Source organism: Chiloscyllium punctatum, chromosome 17 (assembly GCF_047496795.1).
Source record: "Chiloscyllium punctatum isolate Juve2018m chromosome 17, sChiPun1.3, whole genome shotgun sequence".
Taxonomy (NCBI): domain Eukaryota; kingdom Metazoa; phylum Chordata; class Chondrichthyes; order Orectolobiformes; family Hemiscylliidae; genus Chiloscyllium; species Chiloscyllium punctatum.
Window position 1 is genome coordinate 8,243,517 of NC_092755.1, and position 23,523 is coordinate 8,267,039.

The following is a 23,523-nucleotide window of genomic DNA, read 5'->3' on the forward strand; positions in this document are numbered from 1 at the left end:
TCTACACCAACCCGCCGAAGCGCAACCTACCCATACCCCTACATTTACCCCTTACCTAACACTACGGGCACACACAGAAACACAAAAGGCAGCATGTGTACCTGAGTTGAATGAACCTGGACTTAGGAAAATGTGACAACAATCACAACTAGTTAGAATTACAGAATCTCTTAGGCACACAAAGAGACTATTCGGTCCATCGAGTCTGCAATGACCTGCTGTCCCACCCAACCTCCATAACCACACATGTAGCATGGCTAACCCAACACACCTTACCTACGCACTACAGGCCATGTTAGCACGGCCAATCCATCAAACTGGCACATCTGTGGGAGGGTCACATATTATGTCTAAGTGCTCAGGATTGTGGATGAAGGCTCACAAATACTTGAGTCTAACGCAAATCCTCTTTTTTTTTCAAAATAAAATCTGGGGGAAATTGCAGCCAGACAGATTTCCAATTATCTCATGAAGAGAATTCAAAACTCGTGCCCCTGACCCAGGGTGCGCAGTGAAGTCAGAGGTCTGGGAACCATCAGAAATGTAACAAGTTGTGAGCAAGGTGGGGGTGAGACAAGGACAAAAAGACAGTCTGTCACACGGGGAAAGGCAGGAGAGATTAAATTGTAGAAATGGTAGTCCCTCAAGGCCATGGGGAATGGAGTTAGGGCTGGGAAAGAAAGCAGGAAACAAGGTGAGCAGCTGTCAAAGAAATATATTGATAAAGCAGATTATAACAACATAGAGGGCAGAGTACACAGTCTGAAATTGCTGCTCTCATTGGTGAGTACAGAACGCTGTAAAGCCTGGGTCATTCTATTACAGCCAACACATGCAGGATAGGTCAAGTGGCCTCGATCTGTGCTGTAACTTTCTGATAAATTTATTCTGACATTTGGAATTCAGGTTGGATGATGTTCATAAATTCTCAAATTGGACTTGACTTTAATCTTCTGGAGAAATGTTAAATCAATCACAATGATCCCATTCTGCAGACTTTAGTCCGCATCCCTGCATGTTCCAGCATCTCAGTTACATCCATGTCCTTTTGTTCTAATGTGATGCTGGTTACTGCCTCTGCCACCCCATCAATGAGTTCCTGCTCCCCACCATCTCCGAGTGAAATGAATTCTCCTCTCCCCTTCTTTCTGGGAATTAGTTTCAATCTAAAACCTCCAGTTTCTGACCTCTCAGTTAATGAATAGCTCCTTCCTATCGACTCGATCTGGATTCCTCAGCATTTTATTACTTCAATTAAATCTCAGCTCATCCTCCTTGGAAATCATCCCCAGCCTATCCAACCTTTCCTCAGAGCAGAAATTTCCCAATTGTAGAAACATTCTGATCAATCTCCTCTGTACCCTCTCTGGTGTGATCACATCAACCCTGGAATAAGGGGATCAGAAGTGTGTGCAGTACTTTAACTGTGGTCAAACGAGTGTTCCTGACATTTCCCATGTCACCTCCGTGTTCTTGTGGTTGTCGCTCACACAAGAAGTGTCCTGGTTTTCCCACATGGAACTGGATGTGCACTCCATGGGGCTGGGATTCCCTACCATGTGTTTATTTGTTAACTAATCCTAAATTAACTTCAGATTAAAACAAGATTATCAGCTACCCACCAATCAACTTCTTCCATTATTCTCAAGTCACCTTACTTTTTAAAATCTCTTTAAAATTATTACTATCTAAACACCACAGGCTTTAATTTGCTGATCAAGTATTCAGATGTCTCCACTGTTACAGTCATTTGAAGATTATCTTTACCTTCAGCTACATTTGGTGAATTGAACACTGATTGTAAATATATGAATATCAAACGGACTTGAGTTTTATGATAATTAATCCAGTCTGACATTCTTGTTGGTTAATATCTTGAAGAGACCTGTCCTCAGAATTCCAGCTGTGCTCTGACTTCATTCACAACTGGATGTGGCTGGACTGCAGATTTAAGATCTGTTCTGTTGTTTCCTGGATTGCTTCACTCTGTCTATCACTTGCTGCTTATGCTGTTAGGCACACAAGTAGCCCTCTTTGGTAACTTCATCAGGTTAACACCTCATTTTTAGGTATTCATGCTGATGTTACTGACATGCCCTCCTGAATTCTCTCAGTTGAATGAGGATTGATACTCTGGTTTGATGGTAAGAGGTAAATTGGGGGATATGCTTGGCCGTGATTCTGTAAGTTTTGTTGGAGTACAATTCTACTGCTGTTGTTGGAAGGAAAGAGCTAAACTCTTACACTGTTGGCCCCATATACTACATGCAGTTTCATGAACACTGATAGGCCAAGACATGAAATACGAGCAACACTGTACAATGATGCAGGATCACAACTGCAGTAAGGGGAGTTTAAGATCCAACTTGACACAGGAGTAGGGAAAGAAGCAGCTGATCAGATTGTCTCATTCATAATCATAAAGAGACTCTATGAGATTATTGTACTGTTGGAGGTGAGGATGGAGGAGGTTGGGGAGAAGGAGAGTTCTTCTACAAAAACTAATCTGCCTGAGAGTTGAGATAGAATTGATTGCCATGGATTTAACAGAAAGCTAATTGAAACTGGTTTTATCCCCAAAAGATGACAAGACTGAGGATGCTTCTAATCATCACCAGAAACAAACCCCAGAATACATGGTTCGGAGATGGATGTCAACAGCCAATCAACATCCAACTCCTGCAATCATTGAGCAAACGTATGTGTGATTACCCAGTTCTGATGAACCAGACAATCACTGTTCACTCTGTGCAGATGGACAGTGATGTGGGGAAGTATTGGCTGAGTGGTATTGTCGCGAGACAGTTACGATAAAACCCCAGATAGTGTTCTGGAGACCTGGGTTCAAAGCAGATGGGGGGGGGGGGGATTTGAATTCAATTAAAAAAACTTGTGAATCGATTGTCAGAAAAACCCGTCTGGTTCAGTAATGCCCTTTCAGGAAGGAAGCTGCCATCCTTACCTGGTCTGGCCTACATTGTGACCTCAGACCCACAGCAATGTGGTTGACTCTTACCTGCCCTCTGGGTAATTAGGGATGGGCAGTAAATGTTGCCGGGCCAGCGACACCCTCATCCTGTGAATGAATAAAGGAAAATAAAAGTCTGTACCCAGTGTGAATCTGTACATGTTCAACAATGTCGTGAACTTTTCCAAAGCTAAGATCTCTATGTGCACAACTTTATGAGCTGCCAAAACCATTGTTCATTACTTGGCGTGAAAAAGAGAAAAAAATCCTTCAACTCTGGCTATCAGTAAATTGACTGGTGTCTCAGCAGAATGGATGCCTGAGTGAATCCCTTCCACCCCCCACGCACACACACAGCAGGTCAACAGCTCCCCAGTCTGACTGGTTTGGCCAATTTGCAGGTGGGATGGGTAAAGAATTCCCTTCTGGCATTCCCCACATTTCCAGAGTCTGTCCCTCGTGTGGCTGCACTGGTGTTTTGCCATTTCAGATAAATGCTAGCAGACTGTTACACACACTGTTAGCCTGCACCCCCCCCACCCCCACCCCCCACCACCACCCCAAAGAACCCAGTATAAAACAGTAAACATTATCTCCTGTTGTGGAGGGACAGCCTGTATCGGTCTGAGTAGGAACACTGAGCAGATTTACCGAAATGACAACTTAATCGGTGACCAGAGCAAGTTAAGCAAGTCGAAATAAAATGCATTATAGCGCAGAAAGAGGCCCATCAAATCCAAGCTGGCTCTCTGTAGCAGAATCCAATATTCTCATTCCCATACGAACCCCAAACTCTGCAAGTTTATTTCCCTCAGATCTGTTATAATTGTTTTTATCAATCATTCATCTTCTCCTCTGCCTGTACCACCATAATAGGCAGCATGTTCTGCATATTTCCAGCCAATACAGTCAGCAGAAACACTTGCTCATCTCCCGCTGTCTCAAAACCTTACATCTGACCTTAACGCTTGTGCCATCACCTATCGAATGCAGATATTTTTGTCTGCTATATCTAGGTCTGTTATAATCTTATACAGCTTTATCAAAAATATATTTAACTTGTTTATTTCAAAGAAAATAGCAATCTCTTCAAATCAATCCAGTGACTGCATTTTCTTCATAAGTGAACCACTCCAGTAAGTCTGTACTCCACACCCTGAAGATCACTCATATCCTTCCTTGTTAATGTCTGTTTTGTTCCACAAATCCAGGAATCTGTTGACCACAATTGGATGCAATGATTGACTGTGACCTAACTAGAACTTTGTCAGCGGTCAGCATCTTTTCCATGAGTATGTTATCATTCCCTCTATTATTGAAGCCCAGCATCCTATACGATTACTCAAAACACTTTATGTTCTCTCTCCTTTAAGGATTTGTACACATTGTCCCCCATTCCTGCTGTCCTGCTCTCTATGTCTGTGCCATTCAAATATAATATTCCCTTTCTACATTGCTTCTCTCAAAATGCATCAACTTACTGTGTGTTCTAAAGAAGGGACATATTACACTCAAAATATTATCTCTCACTCCACACATTTTCCCCCCTGGAAAGCAGAACAGTACAGTACAGGAATAATCGGCCCACCATGTCTGTGTGGATCATGATGCCATTCTAAACTGATTCCATCTGCCTGTACATGATCCATATCCCTGCCAACCCATACCTGCTTATCTGTCTGTCCAAATGCCTCTTAAACATTGTGATTGTTTCTGCTTTTACCATCTCTCAGGCAAGTACATTCTAGTCACTGACCACCTTCTGCATAAGAAACTTGTCTGACACAACTCCCTTTTAACTTGCACAGGTGCTGTTGGAAATGCTCAGCAGGTCATGCAGCATCTGTGAAGAAAAGTTCGTTAAAGTTTCGGGTCCGGTCCCCCTTCCTCAGAAATGTTAACTAATTTCTCTTCACAGATGCTGCTAGAACTGCTGAGCTTTTTCAGAAACCTCTGTTTTTCTTTCTGGTTTACAACATCTGCTGTTCTTTCGGTTTTCATTTCCTTTAAACGTGCCCCCTCTCCCCTTAAATCTATGGCCTGTGGAATTGGTAATTTCCACTTGGAAAAAGGTTCAGATTATTCACTCTGTCTGTGCCTCTCTGATCTCTCCACAGCCACTGACTTTCCAAAGACAACAATCCAAGATATTCCAACCTCTCCCAATCCAGGCAACATCCTGGTAAACCCATTTCCACCCTCTCCAAAGCCTCCACATCCTCCTTATAATGCGGTGCTCAAAACAGCAGACAATACACCAAAGGTGGCCTAATGACAGTTTTATATTCACTCCCCTGACAGAAGAAGGCAAGCCTGCCATCCACCTCCTTCACCACATTCAGGGAGTTGTGAACCTGAAGATCCCTCTGTATATCAATGCTGCTCAGGGCACTTCCTTTTAGTGTATACATTCCTCTTACAATGAGCTGCCCAAAATACATCACGTCACACTTGTCTGAATTAAAATCTATCTGCAATTTCTCCACATAACCTTCCAACTGATCTTGTCCTTGATGTTTCCTTTGACAACATTCTTCACGATTCATAACTTCTTCACTTTGTGCCATCTACAAACTTGCTAATTAAATTGTTTACATTTTCAGGCTAATCCATTAATGTGAATTACAAACAACAGATGTCCCAGCTCTGACCCTTGTGGAACAGAGGCACTGGTCACAGACCTCCAGCCACTAACACACCCCTGCACAACTGTTACTGGGAGAAATATCAAAGAGGAGCCTTGAGTTCTGTGCTGAGCAGCACGACCAATGTTTATTCAGAGCTCCTTACTAATGCAGGATGGAAGAGTTCCCTCTCTGGAATTCTGTGGCTCCCCCAGCCAAGTCCAGCATTTGGATGTGTTTCTTTCATACGTTCCACTAATATTTCCCCCCTGACCCGATCTCCTGGGTTCGGGATGTCAGCTCGGATGTTTATGAGCTCCCTTTCCCAGTCTCTGATTCTCTGTCCGTCTGCAACTTCCCCTCTCAGCTCATGCAGTTGCTTTGTCAGTTCTTTCACAAATTGTTTCACCCTATCCTTGCCATTGTACATCTCCTGCCCTCCCACTACCATACCCTCTGGCAGCTGCACGGTCCATCCGGTCACTGACTCAAAGGGGGATTGCTCAGTTCCCTTTGCTGGAGTTGACGTCAGTTTCATTAGGATTGTGTGGAGTACCCTAACCCATCCCGGCCTGTCTCTGTCAGGGCCTTAGTCAGACTAGCTTTCAGTGTCTGCTTCATTCCTTCTACTGTCCCTGAGCTCTGGGGGTGGTATGTGAGATGGGATTTCTGCTCAGTACCAAACAGGCCACAGAGCTGCTTAACTTTGTTTCCTGGAACATGTGTCCCTTGGTCAGAATCTGCAGGGGAATGCTTCCACCCACTGAGTAAACCTGTTTATTAAGACCCAGCAGGATTTCCTTCCCTGGGATTGGGATGGGGGTGTATGTAAAATCCATCTGTAATTGTTCCCGTGGGCCCCAGGGTCCCTGCTGCTGCCTCCACTTTATCTTGATTGTTTTCCCTGGCTCACACTGTGTACAGACTACACTCCTTCGACAAAACCTTCTTGTTCCAGAACACCCCTGTAGTTGATCATCCGATATTGCATTATATCCTGCTCAATGTGGGCCGGCCCATGATATGTTTTTAATAATGTTTGTCTTATACAGTGGTCCTGCTGGATCATCCTATGTCCTATTACTGCCCCACCCTTTTCCCATTCCTGTTTCTCCTGCTATGGGACTGTTTCTGGAAATGTCTTTAAACTTTCCTTTCTTGCTTCTGTAGCTCCTGCCACTGCATCCTCCTCAAATGTCTGCACTGTTTCAGTAAGTATTTTACCAATGCTCACTACCCCGTTGGTGTGGGGTTTCTACTTCCCTGTGAGCTCTAATCTTCATTATTGCTGCTTCACTGGGAAAGTTAGCTGCTTCCACTAACTCTCTGACTTGTTCTTTATGCTCAATATGGCCCCCAGACAGGGTGATATAACTTCACCGAGCCCAGTCATGAACTATACCAAAGGCATGCTGACTGTGTGCATTTTGCCTCCCTCACCCCTGGTTAATGTCCACACTTCTGCCAGGGCTCCTGATGGTTCTCTATTTCTGGATAATTCCTCACAAAATTCCCACAATAATTAAACAATCCTAAAGTTTGCCTGATCCCTTTATGGTGTGCGGGTAGATAATTTTATGATCATAGTTTTTGTTCCCGCTGGGACTGTTCCCTCTCCCTTCCTGATTTGATCTCCCCAATATGATGTCCCAGTTCCGTCTCTCCCTACCTTCCCAGTTGCACTCTCTGTGTGTTAATTTTAAGCCTGGCCTGGCTAACCTGATCCAATACTGTATAATATCTGGATATGTTCTTTCTCACCGCTTGAGGTGATGAGGTGTTGGTAAGATCAGTGTGATGAAATCCATCAAACACACATCAGTGGGATATACTGGAATATTGCGGGATCCCTGAGGTAATAGTATCCTGGTGGACTGTTCTCCTCGGTCAGTAAACACCACTCTCTTCTGCCATTCAATGTCCACAGGTATGGACCCAGACTATTTCCAGCTTCTGTCAATCTATCACTGTCACAATTACTGCCTCTTCAGCCCCAGCTTTGATGAGATCCCGTTTGTGTGGGGAATGAGAGGGCCCTCAATCTCTACAGGGTCGATAGATAACAACCCACTTTCCTGTTTGAGTTACGCACACCGCTGAGTGGGTCCGAGCTATAACCCACCAGATTCTCTGACTGTCCCAGTCTCCCTGCAATGTAGCTACTCCAGAGAGGTTGCCTCTCCTTTTCTTTCTGTCCCAGTCCTGCCCGGAGTATCCCCATGTTTAAATTCGGGTGTTGACGTCAATAGTTGCCATTTTAGAATAAATAGGAGCAACTCCCAGAATGGTCCCTTCTTGAGTGTCACACCTCCATATCTGAATACGTTTTGTCATACTCCCGGTCTACATCGGGGCAGGTTTGCTTCACCCAGCTTCCAAGGTTCCCTCTCCGACTGCTCTCATCTTAGTAATTGAGGGGGTGAGGGGTAAATCCTTATCGGTAACTGACAAAGATGCTCCGGTGTTAGAATCATGCAAGTGTTGGCCCCTTAACAGCACGTCAATGAATATTCATGGGCTATGCACATACCTACATGAACACAGGCCACTCACAATATGAACAATATCCCTCTCTGTGCCTACATTCCTTCTCTATGTGCCCCTTCCTGCTTCCCTTCTAACATTGTGGGTCTGATTACCCTCCCTGTACTGCAGCTATTCCCCTGTGTTTCTGTGTTTGCCTCAGCTCCCATGGCCCAATTCAGAATGTGGTTAGAATTATCTCCCACTGAGAGTCCCATGTTTATAATTACAGTTAAATAGGGTCCCATGTCATCTTTTAAATGCATCAAACCTATTTCATCATCACATGTTAGGGTTTGGTAATCCCCCGTGGTCCTTACACACCTCAGGCTTCCTTTCTGTATGATCCTCGATATTACCCTTGGTTCCCTGAGTCACCAAGGTTATTTTAGCCCATTCAGTCTGTCCCCTCCCCAGTGTGTCCCTGCAATATCTGTAAATGCCTGGCGCCATCGATCAGCTGTACTCTGGGGGGAACCGGCTCGCACCCCATCCTCTCATTGCAGGTACAGTTTCTGCTGTACATTTCAGGGCATCTTGGGCCAAGGGAGGGTCCGTACATCATCTTCGGTGAGACTGTGCACCTCTACTAATTCATCCATATTGTCCCAATAAGGCCCATTATTACCATTTCTCTACCAGGCTGGGTGTTCATTCACCAACATCTGTTATTCAGTGATTCAGCGGGTGAACGGTTCAAGTTTGGTTTCTGTCGGTTCAGTTTGTTGCTCCCTACTGTCAGTTGAGCTTTGATGCCCAGTGGTGCCATAGACAGGGCCTTCTGGACCTTATAGGGCGGTGGGTCATCCCACCCATTGTCGTCCCTCTGTCCATACGTGGGTGCTTTGTCATCTAACCTGTTCCAGTCAGTGTCATCATCCTCACTGCCTTCTGAGGAGAACGGGGCACTAGGTACCCTCCCCCCCCCACTGTAACTACCACCTGGCCCTTTGGCTTTAAGGCCTCACGTCTGAGAGCCACCACCTTCACTTGTTCCTGTTTCCCATAATAATTCAACACATCCTGTCATTCCTGGAATAAAACAGAACAAATATTGAATTTGGTTTTACTTGAAATATTAATAATTTGACATTCACTTTACATATCTATAGATGTGAAAATTCTACTGTGATTATTTAAGTGAATTTAACGTGATCATACAATGAAAATAACAGATAATCAACGACAATGAATGAACTGAATAATATGTGATATTTTGTACAAGTTCTTGCAATGAAAATTAAATTTTATTTAATGTTTGTCACCCATTACACCATGGGCATTCTTATTAGGGAATAAAGTAATAGAAGGATATCAGAGAAAATAAATAGACTTTAATTTTAGCTTCACTGCAATAATGAACCAAAACAATATTTGGAAATATGGTTGAACTACATAACAAAGTTTCCAGTGTCATTATTGACATGAAAACTATTTTAGTTTGCAAGTTGTTTTGCTCTAAGAATAATTGGAAATGAATTGTGATTTGGAATACACCATTTAAAATATATTTTGAAGAGAATAATCAGATACATTTTTTGGAGGAAATTAGGAATGGAAATAAATATATATTCATTGATATTAATAGTTTTAAAATGTTGAGAAGTTGACTGGGATTATTTGATTGAGAGAGGCTGCATGATTATAAAGACTAATTCGCCATTTTCATTGCACTGTTGGTTTCACTAGAATCTGTTGTGGTCTAAGCTCTTGTTGTGTGCAATGGTCTGTCATTAATAGCTTAATTAACCTGCGAGTCCCTGATCAGGTTTCCTTTGTCTGTAAGTCAGTCTGTAAGTGGGCGACACACCTCCTTTTGTGAGGGGAAACAAGTGGCAGTTCACACTCAAAATGGTTTCTACCACACACCATCAGCAGGGAAGGGTTTTTTTCTAAAGATTTCCAATCTCTATCTACAAATCTGATTTGTCAATTTGTGGAGGATTCAGCCCCTTTGTTCTGAGCTGTTTTTATACAAGCAGTTGGTTCATTCTGGCTTTGCCAGGAATGTTGTTTACTTTTCCCTTTTACTGTGATTCTGCAGGTTCGCATATTCTGTGAGTCAATAATGTTCAGTAACTGAACATTGATTGATTTTGTCTCTAACAGAGCAGTGGCCTTGTTTTCAGCTAAGTATTCACTTTCCATTTCCTGATTGTATTGAATGTTCCAGAACCAGACTCTGAGCAATGTTTCCATTCACTTGTGTTGGATTCACTGCCAGCCACATGGTCAGTCAGTTTCAGCAGTTTGAATTCAATAATCATCTAGAATTGAGTCTATTGATGAAATTATTCTCGATTGTCAGGAAACATCCAACTCGGTCACTGATGTCCTTTAGGGAATGAAGCTGCCATCCTTACCTGATCTAGTCTACATGTGACCCCGACCCACAGCAATGTGGTTGACTCTTACCTGCCCTCTGGGTAATAAATGCTGCCATAGCCAGTGGCACCTACATCCAGTGAATGAATTTTCAACAAAGCTCTTAGTCCTGTGTCATGTGAGAAAGAAGCAGAAGGTGAAGTTTCAGCCCCTCAAGTCCACTCCATCATTCAATAAGGCCAGGCCTGATCTGTTATTGATTTGTGTTCCATCTTCCCCCAACGTCCCTTAACAAAAACCTATCAACCTGTATCTTAAAATACTCAGTGAGCCCATCTTCTGGGGCAGAGAGTTCCAAAGTTGCACAGCCCTCTGAGAGGAAATAAATCTCCTCATCTCTGTCCTGAAAGGGTGAATCTAATTTTAAAGCAGTTCTCTCGAATTCACGTATGACCCACAAGAGTAAACATCCTTTCCACATCCTCCTTGACAAACCATTCAGGATCTTAGACACTTCAGTCATGTCACCCCTCACTCTCCCAAACTCCGCCTGAAACAAATCCAGCCTGTCCAACCGATCCACATTTTATTACTGTCACACCGGGTTGAAATGTGTTGTGTTTATTATGCAGTGAATGTGTTGTTCCACTGTGTGGGGTCTAAGAGTCAATGTGAGCCATACTAGCTTTCCTGTCTCACTGTGTTACATATATCTTACATCACTGTGGTGATCCAATCCATCCCTACCTCATATAATCAAAAAGAATGGCAGAGAGAGATCAAGAAAAGTTGTTAGAAAATTTGTTGTTGCCTAAAAGGTACTTGGTCTGTTTGTAGAGATTGCATTGTAATTGAAGTAACCAGTTAATGAAAAGTTACTGACAAAATATTTGAAGCGGAGTTGCTGCTGGTGATGGAAATGCTGCTGGTTGGTATAAGAGAGGGCTGGGGGGAATACTGTACTGAGGAGAAAGTTGAGCAAGGTAACCTTTTATCTTTGTCAATAAGAAGAGGCAGAGATTGCAGCTAGGACAGCGTTGGAGCTGTTTTGATCTTGCAGACATTATTTTAATATTTATTTGATGTGATGTCGGTGTCACTGGCTGGGCCCAGCATTTATTGCCCGTCCCTAGTTACCCTTGAGAAATTGGTGCTGAGCTGTCTTCTTGAACCGCTGCAGTCTACCTGCTGTGGGTTGACCCACAATACCATTGGGGTGAGGATTTCCAGGACATTCACCCACCGGCAGTGAAGGAATGGCAATATATTCCCAAGTCAGGGTGGGTTAGTACCTTGAAGGGGAACTTGAAGGTAGTTGTATTTCCATCTAGCTGCTTCCTTTGTCCTTCGAGATAGAAGTGGCCATCGGTTCCTTGAGTGTTGTTAGGGCTGCACTAATCCAGGCAAGTGGGGAGTATTCCATCACACTCCTGACTTGTGCCTGGTAGCTGTTGGGCAGGCTTTCAGGAGCCAGGAGTTGAATTACTCTTGTAGCCACTGTGTTTGTGTGGTGAGACCAATTCAGTTTCTGATCAATGATTATCCCCAGGATAATGTTGATAGTGGGTGTTCAGTGATGGTAACTGCATTGAATGTCAAGTGATGGTGGTTAGGTCATTTCTTATACGTGATGGTCGCAGCCTGCATTTGTGTGGGATGTATGTTACTTGCCCCTTGTCAGCCCAAACCTGGATATTGTCCAGATCTTGTTGTTCTTGGGGTTGGACTGCTTCAGTACCTGAGGAGTTAATTGTTTATCAATGTTCAATAATTACAAAATTATGCAAATTCCTTTTTCTATCAAATGTCATGGACTGTATCTTGTGGTCACTCTGAGATTCACTTTCATTATCTCCTTATTTTCTTCCTAATTCAGACACAAATGTTTGAACATCGATCAGGATAAAATTAAATAAATTAAAAACATGTAAACTACATGTAAACTGATTTAATTAAAATATATTACTTCTGTATTGTCTGCATTTTGAGCAAAAGTCATTTCTTTTCAATAATTAATGGATGGCTCATTTATTGTCCTCAATCCATCAATCCAGCTGTTAGATTTTAGTCTTCAGTTTACCGATCTTAATGATGTCTAATCAACATCAGAGCAAAGTGCTTTTAAAATGTTGAGTCAACTTATTTGTTCTGATTACAACATTTATTATGAATTCATTATCCTTATAATAATTACAGAATTTTGTTTTGTCTTTCTAACATGTATAGTCAGATCCATTGTTTCATTTAATCCATTGTAACAATACTATTGTTTTCAGGTCAAGTATCCCACAATGAAACCAATGATTTTGCACCCAACATGCTTTGAAAACTGACTTTTGTTCATTTGAATAATCACAGTAATCTCAGCCTTATAAGTTCAGAGAACTGTAATTACTTTTCACTGCAATGATTGCTGTTCATGTCTATACATTGCACAGTCACATAGCAACATTAAATATCTCCTTCTTTGAAGTGCACTGATATATTTTCAAAAATCTATGTGTTGCTAATATGTAACTATTGTTCAATTCAGTAAGGGGTATAAATGTGCAATAATAGCTCAGTACATGAACTGATGTAAATATATTGCAGTGTACAAACTCACAATCATTGTGAAAATCAATTTTTATTTTAACCATGGAAACACAGTTGAATTAATTCAATTATATTTCACTTTAGTGCTCGCATTCATCGTATTTCTAATCACAATAAGAGTGAACTATTTCATGTGACACAATTATTTAAAATTCATGTCACTTTTTTATGGACACAAAATAGAATTAATACCCGTTTTTGCTTTCCTTTACCTATCACAGTCAAGTTTGAATTGTAGAAAGTTAGACTGATACAGCACGGAAACAGGCCATTCAGCCTAACTTGGCATTCCGGCCAGGTTTCCGAAACTAAACTAGTCCCATTTTCCTGTGTTTGTCCCATATCCCTCTGGATGTTTTCTATCCATGTAACTGTCCGAAAGTCTTTCAGGTGTTGTAATTGTACCAGTCGCTGCCTTTCCTCTCACAGCTCATCTCAATATGCCAAACACACGTTGTGAAAAGAGTTGCCCCTCCGATCCCTTTTTAAAACTTTCCCCCTCACCTTAATAACATTCATACTTTATTCAGTGACCTGAAGCAAATAAATTCAAGATATTGTGACCATTATAATCAACAACAGATACAAATTGAGAAAATGTTGGATTGAAAAGTAATTCAATTGACACTTAGATATTTTCTAATCAACTCTGAGGTGCTTTGACACATCTCTGTTTAAGGTAGGAATTGAACGCCTGCCTCCTGGTCTATTAGTACAGACATTACCAGAACCCTCCATAATGTTCCCATGCAGGAAGGGCAGGACTTTTATCACATACTTACTGTGGTTACTCACAGGGAAAACTGCTCAGATATTTATCGTGATAATTGGACGAGGATTATATGAGACACTTCCAGTGTGTAATGGATAAAAAGAATTCCTAATTTCTAATAATGATGGAACGAAGCGACAATGATCTTAAATAAATATAAGTCTCATGATAATCAAATAATTCAATATGTTTGAAGCAGTTATTCATATACATAAATTAACATTGACCTGCTTTGTAACGCACATGAATTGGAAATAAAGCATTCGCCATTCAACGTGACTACTCAGCGAAAGACAACTTTCCTCAGTTTCACAAAATTGTGATTTCTAAGAATTCAAGATTTATTGTAAAAGAATAGATCAAACATTTGTTAATTCAGGTTTGTGTACACAAGAAACACATGAAATTTAAATAATGTTTAATGTGAAAAATAGTTAGCTCTTTTGTAATAATCAGAAATATAGAAATGTTAGCATTGAAGTGAAAAACAATCAGTACAAGAACGCAAAAAACTGTGGATGCTGGAACTCAGAAACAAAATCTGTAATTGCTGGAAACCAACACAGCAGGTCTGGCAGCATCTGTGGGAAGCATTCAGTGTAAATACTTTGGGTCCAGTGACCCTTCCTCAGAATGTATTTTTGCTCACAGCCAATTCAATCCAACTAAGCTTCCATATTGAAAATTATATTGCTGAGATTGTAGAGTGCAATATTGTTTGTCAGTTGATGTATTGAGCCATTGTTCCACATCGACAGCTGGATATATTGCATTTAAACAATGATTACCAGTTAGACATTAGCAATAATTAGTTTTAAAATGGCTGAAACCAAATTTAAAGTTGATAAGAAAATCCTTATTGCAATGTAATTGTGCAGTATATCTGAAAAAACTAAAATATTGAAGTGAAAAATAATTAGCCATCTCTTAATTGATAAGGCTGATTAATAATCCTTCCATTAATACGAGAATTCAAATGAAAGAGAATGAGATAGTTACTATGAGTGTTGGGTGAGAAAACTCTGGTTGATTGCAGGTGTGTTGACCTGAAAAGAATGTTAATATTTCATTGTGATACTGGCACTAAGAAATAATGGATTCAACTAAAATGTGAATCTCATGATGGTGTGAGAATTGAAATGACAATCAAATAATAATTAATGTTAGAACTCAACACTTAAAATGATTCAATATATTCAAAGTAGTTTGTACTGGATATTCATTAAGATCAGTAAACTGAGAATTAAAATATTGGGTTAATTTAAAACAAAAATCACAACTTCAGAGATTATTCATCAGAATTGTTTTGTCATTGAAAAAAACACATTTATTCAAGAAATTCCCCTCATTTTCTGTCTTTTTTCCACAGGGATCTGTACTGGAACCCTTCTGGTTACGATACAAATATATAGAAGTGACATGAATTAAAACCTAATTGGGTGAGTTAATAAGCTTGCAGATGATACAAAGTTCAGTGCAGTTGTGAATAATGTAGAAGGTTGTCAAAGAATGCAGCAGGAAAAAGATAAACTGCAGCTATGGGCAGAGAAATTAAAGGGAAAGCTTAATCCATACAAGTGTGAGGTGTCACACTTTGGGAGCTCAAATGTTAAGGAAAAGTAGATAGTTAATGGCAGGACCCTGAACAGCTTTGTTGCTCAAAGGGATGTTGGCGTTCAAGACCATGGCTCCCTGAAAGTGTCCATGCATGTAGATAGGGTGGTAAGGAAGGCAAATGGCTTGCTTGCCTTTATTGGTCAGGGAACTGATTACAAGAGTCAGGGTATCATTTTGCAACTTTGTAAGACTTTGGTTCAGGCATACTTAAAGTATTGTATTCACTTCTGTTCGCCACATTTCAGGAAGGGTATGGAGGCTTTGGAGATGGCACAGAGGGCATTTACCAGGATGCTGCCTGGATTTGGAGAGGCTGTTGTTTTGTGAAGTGGCGGTGGCTGGGGCAAGAAATGATTGAAGTCTATGCAATCATGAGATCCATAGGTAGGGTTGTCTGTCAGGAAGTTTCTTCCCAGAGTTGAAACGTCATTTAAGGTTGTGGGGGGAAGTTCGAGGGGCATTTACTTTTTACACAGGGAGTGATAGGTGTCTGGAATGAACTTCAAGGGTTGGTGGTGGAGGCAGATACATTAAGGCTATTCAATGTTTATTTAGATAATTTGGACGGATATGGACCAAGAATAGGCAGAGGGGATGAGAATCTTTTGCATTATATTCAGCACAAAGTTACGGGCCAAAGGACCCATTCCTGTGTTGCATAGATCTTTCAGAGAAAACTAATACCTCGCTCATATGACATTTAATCTAATCAATATTTAGCCACTGATGTCAGAAATAGGAAGAAAATAAGTAGAGAACGAACTTGACTATAATCTAAAGATAGAGTCAATGACATTTACAGAGGTAATTTTTTGATTTTTTTTTAATTATAAGATTAATAACTTTGGAGATGTGTTGAAAATGTTTGCAGTTACTGATGTGCTGAGCCAAAATTACCCTTTTTAAATTGAAGATTGGACTAGAAACCTGTTAGAAAACTTGAAAATATTCAGTAAGGTGTGATGCACATCATAATTTAATCCATTGATTATTACTGCTAATACTACAATAAAAAAATTTCAGCTCTACACCAAAAAGCATCAATTTTTTGATATCTAATGACATTTCACCAATAATTACTGTTTATTTCGACACATTGCTCGTTCAAACGGCAAAACGAAGTTTCTCATTAATATTCAGTTCACTGACAGCATATTAATGATTTAGTTATTGCTAATATCTAACCATTGATCAATCCAGTCAGGGATAGAAAAGTGGAAATATGGCTCAGTACATCAACTGATGGAAAGATATTGCAGTGTTCACTCTGCCAATTATTGTGAATATCGATGTATATTTTGATTTGATTATATTTTTCTTCAACACAAAGATTTATTGTAATTCTGATCACAGTAAGATTATTTAAATTTGTGACTTTTTTGTAAACAAAAAAATAGAATTTACAGATGTTTGCTCTTTCCTTTATCAATCAGAATGCATTTGGAATTGTTGCAAGTTATACATTTGTGGAAGGAAGAGATGTCTGCAGCTGAATAGTCACAGTGAATGACCTTTTCTTCCGATTCCGTCCGACTGCTAAACATTCTCATTATCTTTTTCTTGATAAGAAAAACTACTTTTAATGTATTCAGCAGTTATATTTTATATGAATTTACAATAAGCTCATGATATGTCGATTTATCTTTCTTCCCATTATTCTGATATTAATTTGTAAGTAAGAGCATATGTGCTTAATACCATTATTATAGTGAATTACTATTTCATTCTCAGTCCATTACACAGAAACAGTCTAATTAATTCCCAGCCCAATTATCGGAATGAACACTGGTTAGTTTTCATTTGAGTAATCCCAATTGATTATAATCCCAACCTTCCTTGTTGGGACGATAATGAAAGGCACTTGTGTATCTCTAGTAGTGTCTCTCCTAAGGGACCAGATCACCTGATGCAGAGCCATAGCCTTTAAAGCTCGTGCTTATAAATAAACCTTTTGGACTCTCACCTGGTGTCATGTGATTTTTAACTTAGTCCACCCTAGTCCAATACTGAGATCTCCAAATTACTGTTGCGCAAAGGAATTCTCGTAATTTTTAAAAGAAAATATGACTTTAATTAAGATCTTTAACACACGATTATTAATCCCTTCCTATATTCTTAAAATATAGTTGTAATTGAAAAAAAATGCTCACTGAACACAGCACACACAGCTACACAAATGTCTTCCTGGTCATCTAATTACTGCTCCAGAGAAAAACCTGAGTAAGTATCTTATTGTTTCTGAGAACAAGAACCACAATAAACATTTGGTGAGCAGTTCCATCCAATAAATGCACTTGATTTCTTACATATCACTTCAGTAATTGCACACAAAATATTTCACTAAAACCAATAACAATACTTTATTACAAATGAGCGAGGACGCTAACGTCAGCATACATAGCAGATTTCCAATCCAGTTGAAGTATCGCCAAATAAAATGATGTATTTTGGCTTAGTACAACCTGTAGGTGAAAACATTTTGAGCTTGTACCTTAAAAGTCTTTACCTGCTTATTCAGAGAAAATAATGAAAGATGGCACTGTAAATTTATTTTGACTTTCACTCATGAAAATACTCATGTGAATTGCTTCTCATTTTCTTCCTAGTTCTGATACAAATGTCAAAATATTTACGATAATAAAACTTTAGGAATAATAAGAGTGTTCTTTGCAAGAACGACATGAAGATGTTCAACGTCCTCGAATTACTGTTGAGTAGAATATCCTTCATAAGGATCTTATTGTCTCGCGCCGATGTTTTTTGTGACTGGTGACTGATGCGTTTTCAAATCATGTGCACTGCAGAAGGATTTTTTAAATTTTCAATTTGTTATGAGCAAAATAACTGCTTTGAACATGTTGATTTACTTTTTTTACTCCAAAGTTATTTATCAATGTACAATCATCACAAAATTATGGAAGTTCCCTGTATCTTACGTTCACTGTCATACGTACTTTCACTATCTACTTATTAACTTCCTACTTCTGACAGGAATGTCGAAACATTGGTCATGATCAAAAGTTTATAAATTAAAAGTACGTCTCAAGAAGCAAACCAATGGATGGTAATATGTCATTCTTGTAATCCTGCATGTTGGACCCAAAAACAATTCTGCTGAATAATAACTGAATTGCTCATTTTTGTGAATCCATAAAGCTAGCCATTATATTGTATTCCTCAGTTTACCGATCTTAATGAATATCCAATAATCATCACAGCAAAGTGCTTTTAGAATAGTAAATCAATTTATTTTTTCAGATTATAATGTTATTTTTCCAGTCACTGCCATTACGATAATTGCACAATTATTGGAGTTAATCTTTCTAACAAAATAGTGAGAATCGCATTTTAATTGCATCAATTGTTTGAGTACGAACCCTACAATATAAAAATCAATTTACTGTTCAGCTGAACGATCCCATAATGGAACCAATGACTTCCCATTCAATGCCTCATTGTAAATATTAGATGATTGCTCATTTGAATGATCACGGTAATCTCAGCCTGAAGCGTTCAGAAAACTGTAATTACTTTTCATTAGAATAATTCCTGGTCGTTTCTCCACATTGTTCAGTGAAATAATCAACTAAGATTTCTCAGTATTCTTAAATTAACTGATAGAATTTTGACAATCCAATTACTGCTATTATCTAATCATTGTTCAATATAGTTCAGGGTATATCTGTGGAATTATGGCTCATGCATGAAATAATGTAAAGATTTGCTGTGTGTGTTGTAAATATCAATTTTTTAACCCTAGCAAAAGTTGAATTGATTTAATTATGTTTTGCTTACATTTTAACATTTACTGTATTTATAAACACAATACAAGTTAATCATTTTTCATGGAACAAAATCATTTAAAATTCTTGTGACGTTTTGAAGTACAACAAAAGGAGCTAACGTCTCTATTGTTCCATGAAATAGTCACAGTACATTTTGAACTTAGGGAATTTGAACATTTTGGGAAAGAAGGGAAGTTGTCTCAGATGAATAGTCATATTGTGTGACTAATTCATTTATTTTCCTATTCATTTATGTTGCAAAAGCATTTTAATTTTCTTTTTATTCTGTGAAAACTTGCTTTGAACATATGGAAATATTTTATTGATTTTTGTTCATCAGTGTACAATGATCAAATGATTAGGCTTTTTTTCCTATCATGGATCTTCATGAGATTCATATTTAATTAAAGTCATTATTGCTTTGTTACAACTTTACTGTAAATTACTAATTCATTTTGTCAGTTCATTACACGCAGAAAATATGTAATTAATTCCCATACAAATTATTACAATAAACATCTGATTCATTTCCATTTGTGTTGCCACAGTAAGCATGTGACTATGGTCCTACCCTTCCGGGGTGGGGACATTATGAAGGGTCCGTGTGGAGCTCTGACAGTGTCTCTACGACAAGATCAGGAAGAATGATTTCAATTCCCACCTTCAGCAGAGATGTGTCAGAGCAGCTCCAAATATTCATGAGAAAATACCTGGCGTGGATTGAACTGCTTTTCAAAACAACATGAAATATACTTCAATCTGCTGTGCATAATAATCATCACCATATCTATTACTTATTTTCTTCAGGTCACTAATAAAACGTATCATGTCTGCTAGTTCAACATTCCTTGAAAAAGTAATTGAGAATGTTGCAATCTTAAAGTTGGAAGAGTCTAAGAAATGATACTCACTGATTTTTTTTTCTCTGTTTGAAAGAACCTAGTTCAGACATTTCAAGCACATAAATCCTTATTCTCCAGTGTTATTAAGATGAAAAAATAAACAGTCAAAATTCCTCTTCAGCAAAATAACCAAATGCAACTTCATATTATTCATTGGTCAGTTGATCACCTACAATTGTAACTAAATATTGCAATTCATTTAAATATTGTTATGTGCTTTGAACAAATTAAATTTATTACTATTCATTCTTGAATTGTCAGGAATTTGTTTTTATTTTCCATCCACCAATTCATAATTCATAAGATTGATATGCTTTCAAAATATCGACGTGTTCATTTGAACATTTAATTTATCTCTCTCTCTCACTTTTCTCACTTAATGCATGATATCTTCAATGCATTTTGCTAATTAACTCTACGAAACTTAAAAATGTTGTTGACTTTACTTCTTTTGTATGCAAGAAAACAATGTAGGTACACCCATTTGTTTTTTAGCTCAAATAACACTAAATTTTAAATTATTGAGAAGACTACACTGGGGGAAAAAGAACGATTCTTCATCTCAAATATCACATTAAATGACACTTTTTCAAATCAATACAAAATGATTTGTATTTTAATTTAATTATAAGAAAAAAAACTTTGGAAATGTTAGAATCTGTTTCTTTTACTTCCAGCATTAGTTGTCAATGAACAATAATCACGTAATTATCAGTCATTTTGTGCAAAATAATTTTCTGTACCAAGTGTCATTTATTTGACCTTTTGTTCACAATAGTACTCATTTTCCCGGTCTAATTATTTTCTTCCTTATTCTGACATAGATGTCTAAACATTTATCATGATAAAAATTAAAAAAATAAACATGATTCAACAAAAAAACCCAATGTTGAACTGTGTCAATTGTTGCTGAGTATTTTTTATAATTATTAAAGCGACTTTTTATATATTAATTTTCTGTTTATCAATCTTAATTATGACGCAATCGATGTCACAGCAAAGTGCTTTCAAAATATTAAGTTAATTTACCTATCAATATTCTAGAAACAATTAACAATTACAATAATTACACAGCACTTTGTGCTTGTTACGAAGTCTAAGTTAATGTGTTATTAATATTTTCTATATTTCTTATTGTGAATGCTACAATATAAAAACCTGTTTGGTCGGGCCAATACACCCAGAAAAGACCAATAACTGCCTTTGCGACATCCTTTGTAAATATCTGACTTTTGCTCATTTGAAAGATCACAGTCATCTCAGGCATTGATATTCGGAGAACACCTGTTACTTTACACTGCAATACTTCTCTTCATTTCTGCACATTACTCAGTGGAATAGTAAGATGAGATACCTCATTATTCTTAAATTCATTAATAGTAGTTTTAAAATCAATCTGTTGCTAATATCAAATAATTGTTCAATTTGGCAAAGGATATAAGTGTGGAATTATGGTTCTGTATAATAACTATTGCAAGGACTTAGCAATGTAGAATCTCTCAATCATTGTGAATATTGCGTTTCATTTTAAACTTGGAAACACTTCTGAAATGATTTGATTGTAATTCACTTCAATGTTAACATTTATTGTGCTTCTAATCACAATAATAGTTGAATATTTTTCTTGTGCACAATTATTTAAGTTCTGATGAATTTTTTTGAAGTACACAAAAAAAGGATTGACATCTTTCTTGTTTCATTAAACAATCATGGGAAATGGTGGCTTCTTAGAAATCAGACATTTTCAGAAACAACGAAAGTTGTCTTCAGCTGAATAGTCCCATTGATTGACCAAGTCATCATTTTGTTCCAATTTACGTATAGAACAAAAAAAAATTACGTTGCATTTTATAAAATGAGAAACTATTATGAACATGTAGAATGATTATATTCATTTTTATTTATCAATTTACAGTAATCACACATCTGTCAAGTTGTCGTTCCACAAATTATCATGAAATCATATTTAATTAAGACATCTGTTAACGCCCATCATTATTAGAAATTACTATTTAATTTTAAGTACATTATACATAGGATCTATCCATTTAATTCCAATCCAATTATCACAATAAACATCTGATTATTTTTCACTTGAGTGACCACAGTGAGCATGTGATTGTAGACCTGCCCAGCCTGGTTGGGAACATGATGAAGGAATGTTGTGCAGCTCTGGGAGTGTCTCTGTTACCAGACCAGGAGGTACAGTTTCAATTCCCACCTTGCACAGAGTTGTGCCAGAGCAGCTCTGAATATTGATTAGAAAATATCTAAGAATCAATTGAATTGCCTTTCAATTTAATATTAGATATGCTTCCATGTGTTGTTCATTCCAATAATCATAGTATTTACTATTTATTTTTTTCAGGTCACTAATAACCGAATGTATCTAATTCCACTCAATCAATATTCTTTGGAAAATATTTGAGAATGTTGCAGTCATACAGATGAAATATACAAAGTAATGATATTAATTTATTTTCTTTTGTTCTGAAGAGCTGAGTTCAAACAGTACATAGAACTTGATGGTCCAGTGCTATAAAAATGAGGAGAAAAAATAAATTTCTTGTTCAGTCAAATAAACAAATGCCAAATATATTTATTTATCATTTTTTAATTATTGATCTGTTTATGAATTGTGTGAAATTTTTCGTTTTCCACTCACATATTTATATTGAATGTGAGATTGAACTGCTGTGAAAATATCCAAGTGCATTCATTTGAAATTTGATTTTGCATATTTATCACTGTGGGATATATGTAAAGCAATGTTACTTCTGCAATCATAATTGTTTATTCAAGGTAAATGAACTCGCACCAGTGTATAATTATTTCAGCCAAGAGCTGAGTTAACAAGAATGAAAACTATGTGAAGGAAATATATTATTGCTTTTGTATTAGCTAAAATGTGCATACGTGAATGAAATGTGTCTGCAAATAATGGTAGATGTTATAGACAAATAGTTAAGGTGCTGTGAGGGGAGGGGTGCAGGTTAAGCTAGATATGCCTGTACAAACAGTTACAAGCATCTGTTTCCCATGTCAGCAGGAACAAAAAAACGCCATCAAAAGGTCATAAGGCTCGGTGTAAATAAAGAATAAAAAGAAATTATGCTTTGGTTAGCACGGAAAAAGATGGCAGTGAAGAAGGATAAATAACAATAAGACCACAGAGGGAGGTGGTTAAACGGTCTTGTGAGGCCAGAGATAAACAGGGACGAGGCTGGATGAGTTCAGAGATAAACAGCCGGTTTAGATTAGAAATAGTTGTAAACAGTGAAGGAGGAATAGGAGGAGGGAAGAGAAACAAATTTCATAAATAATGTGTACTCGTTAAATTCAGTGTGTGTGTGTGCCTTGTGGACAGTGGACACCACACCCCTCTTGCAACAGCATAATAAATGATACTACT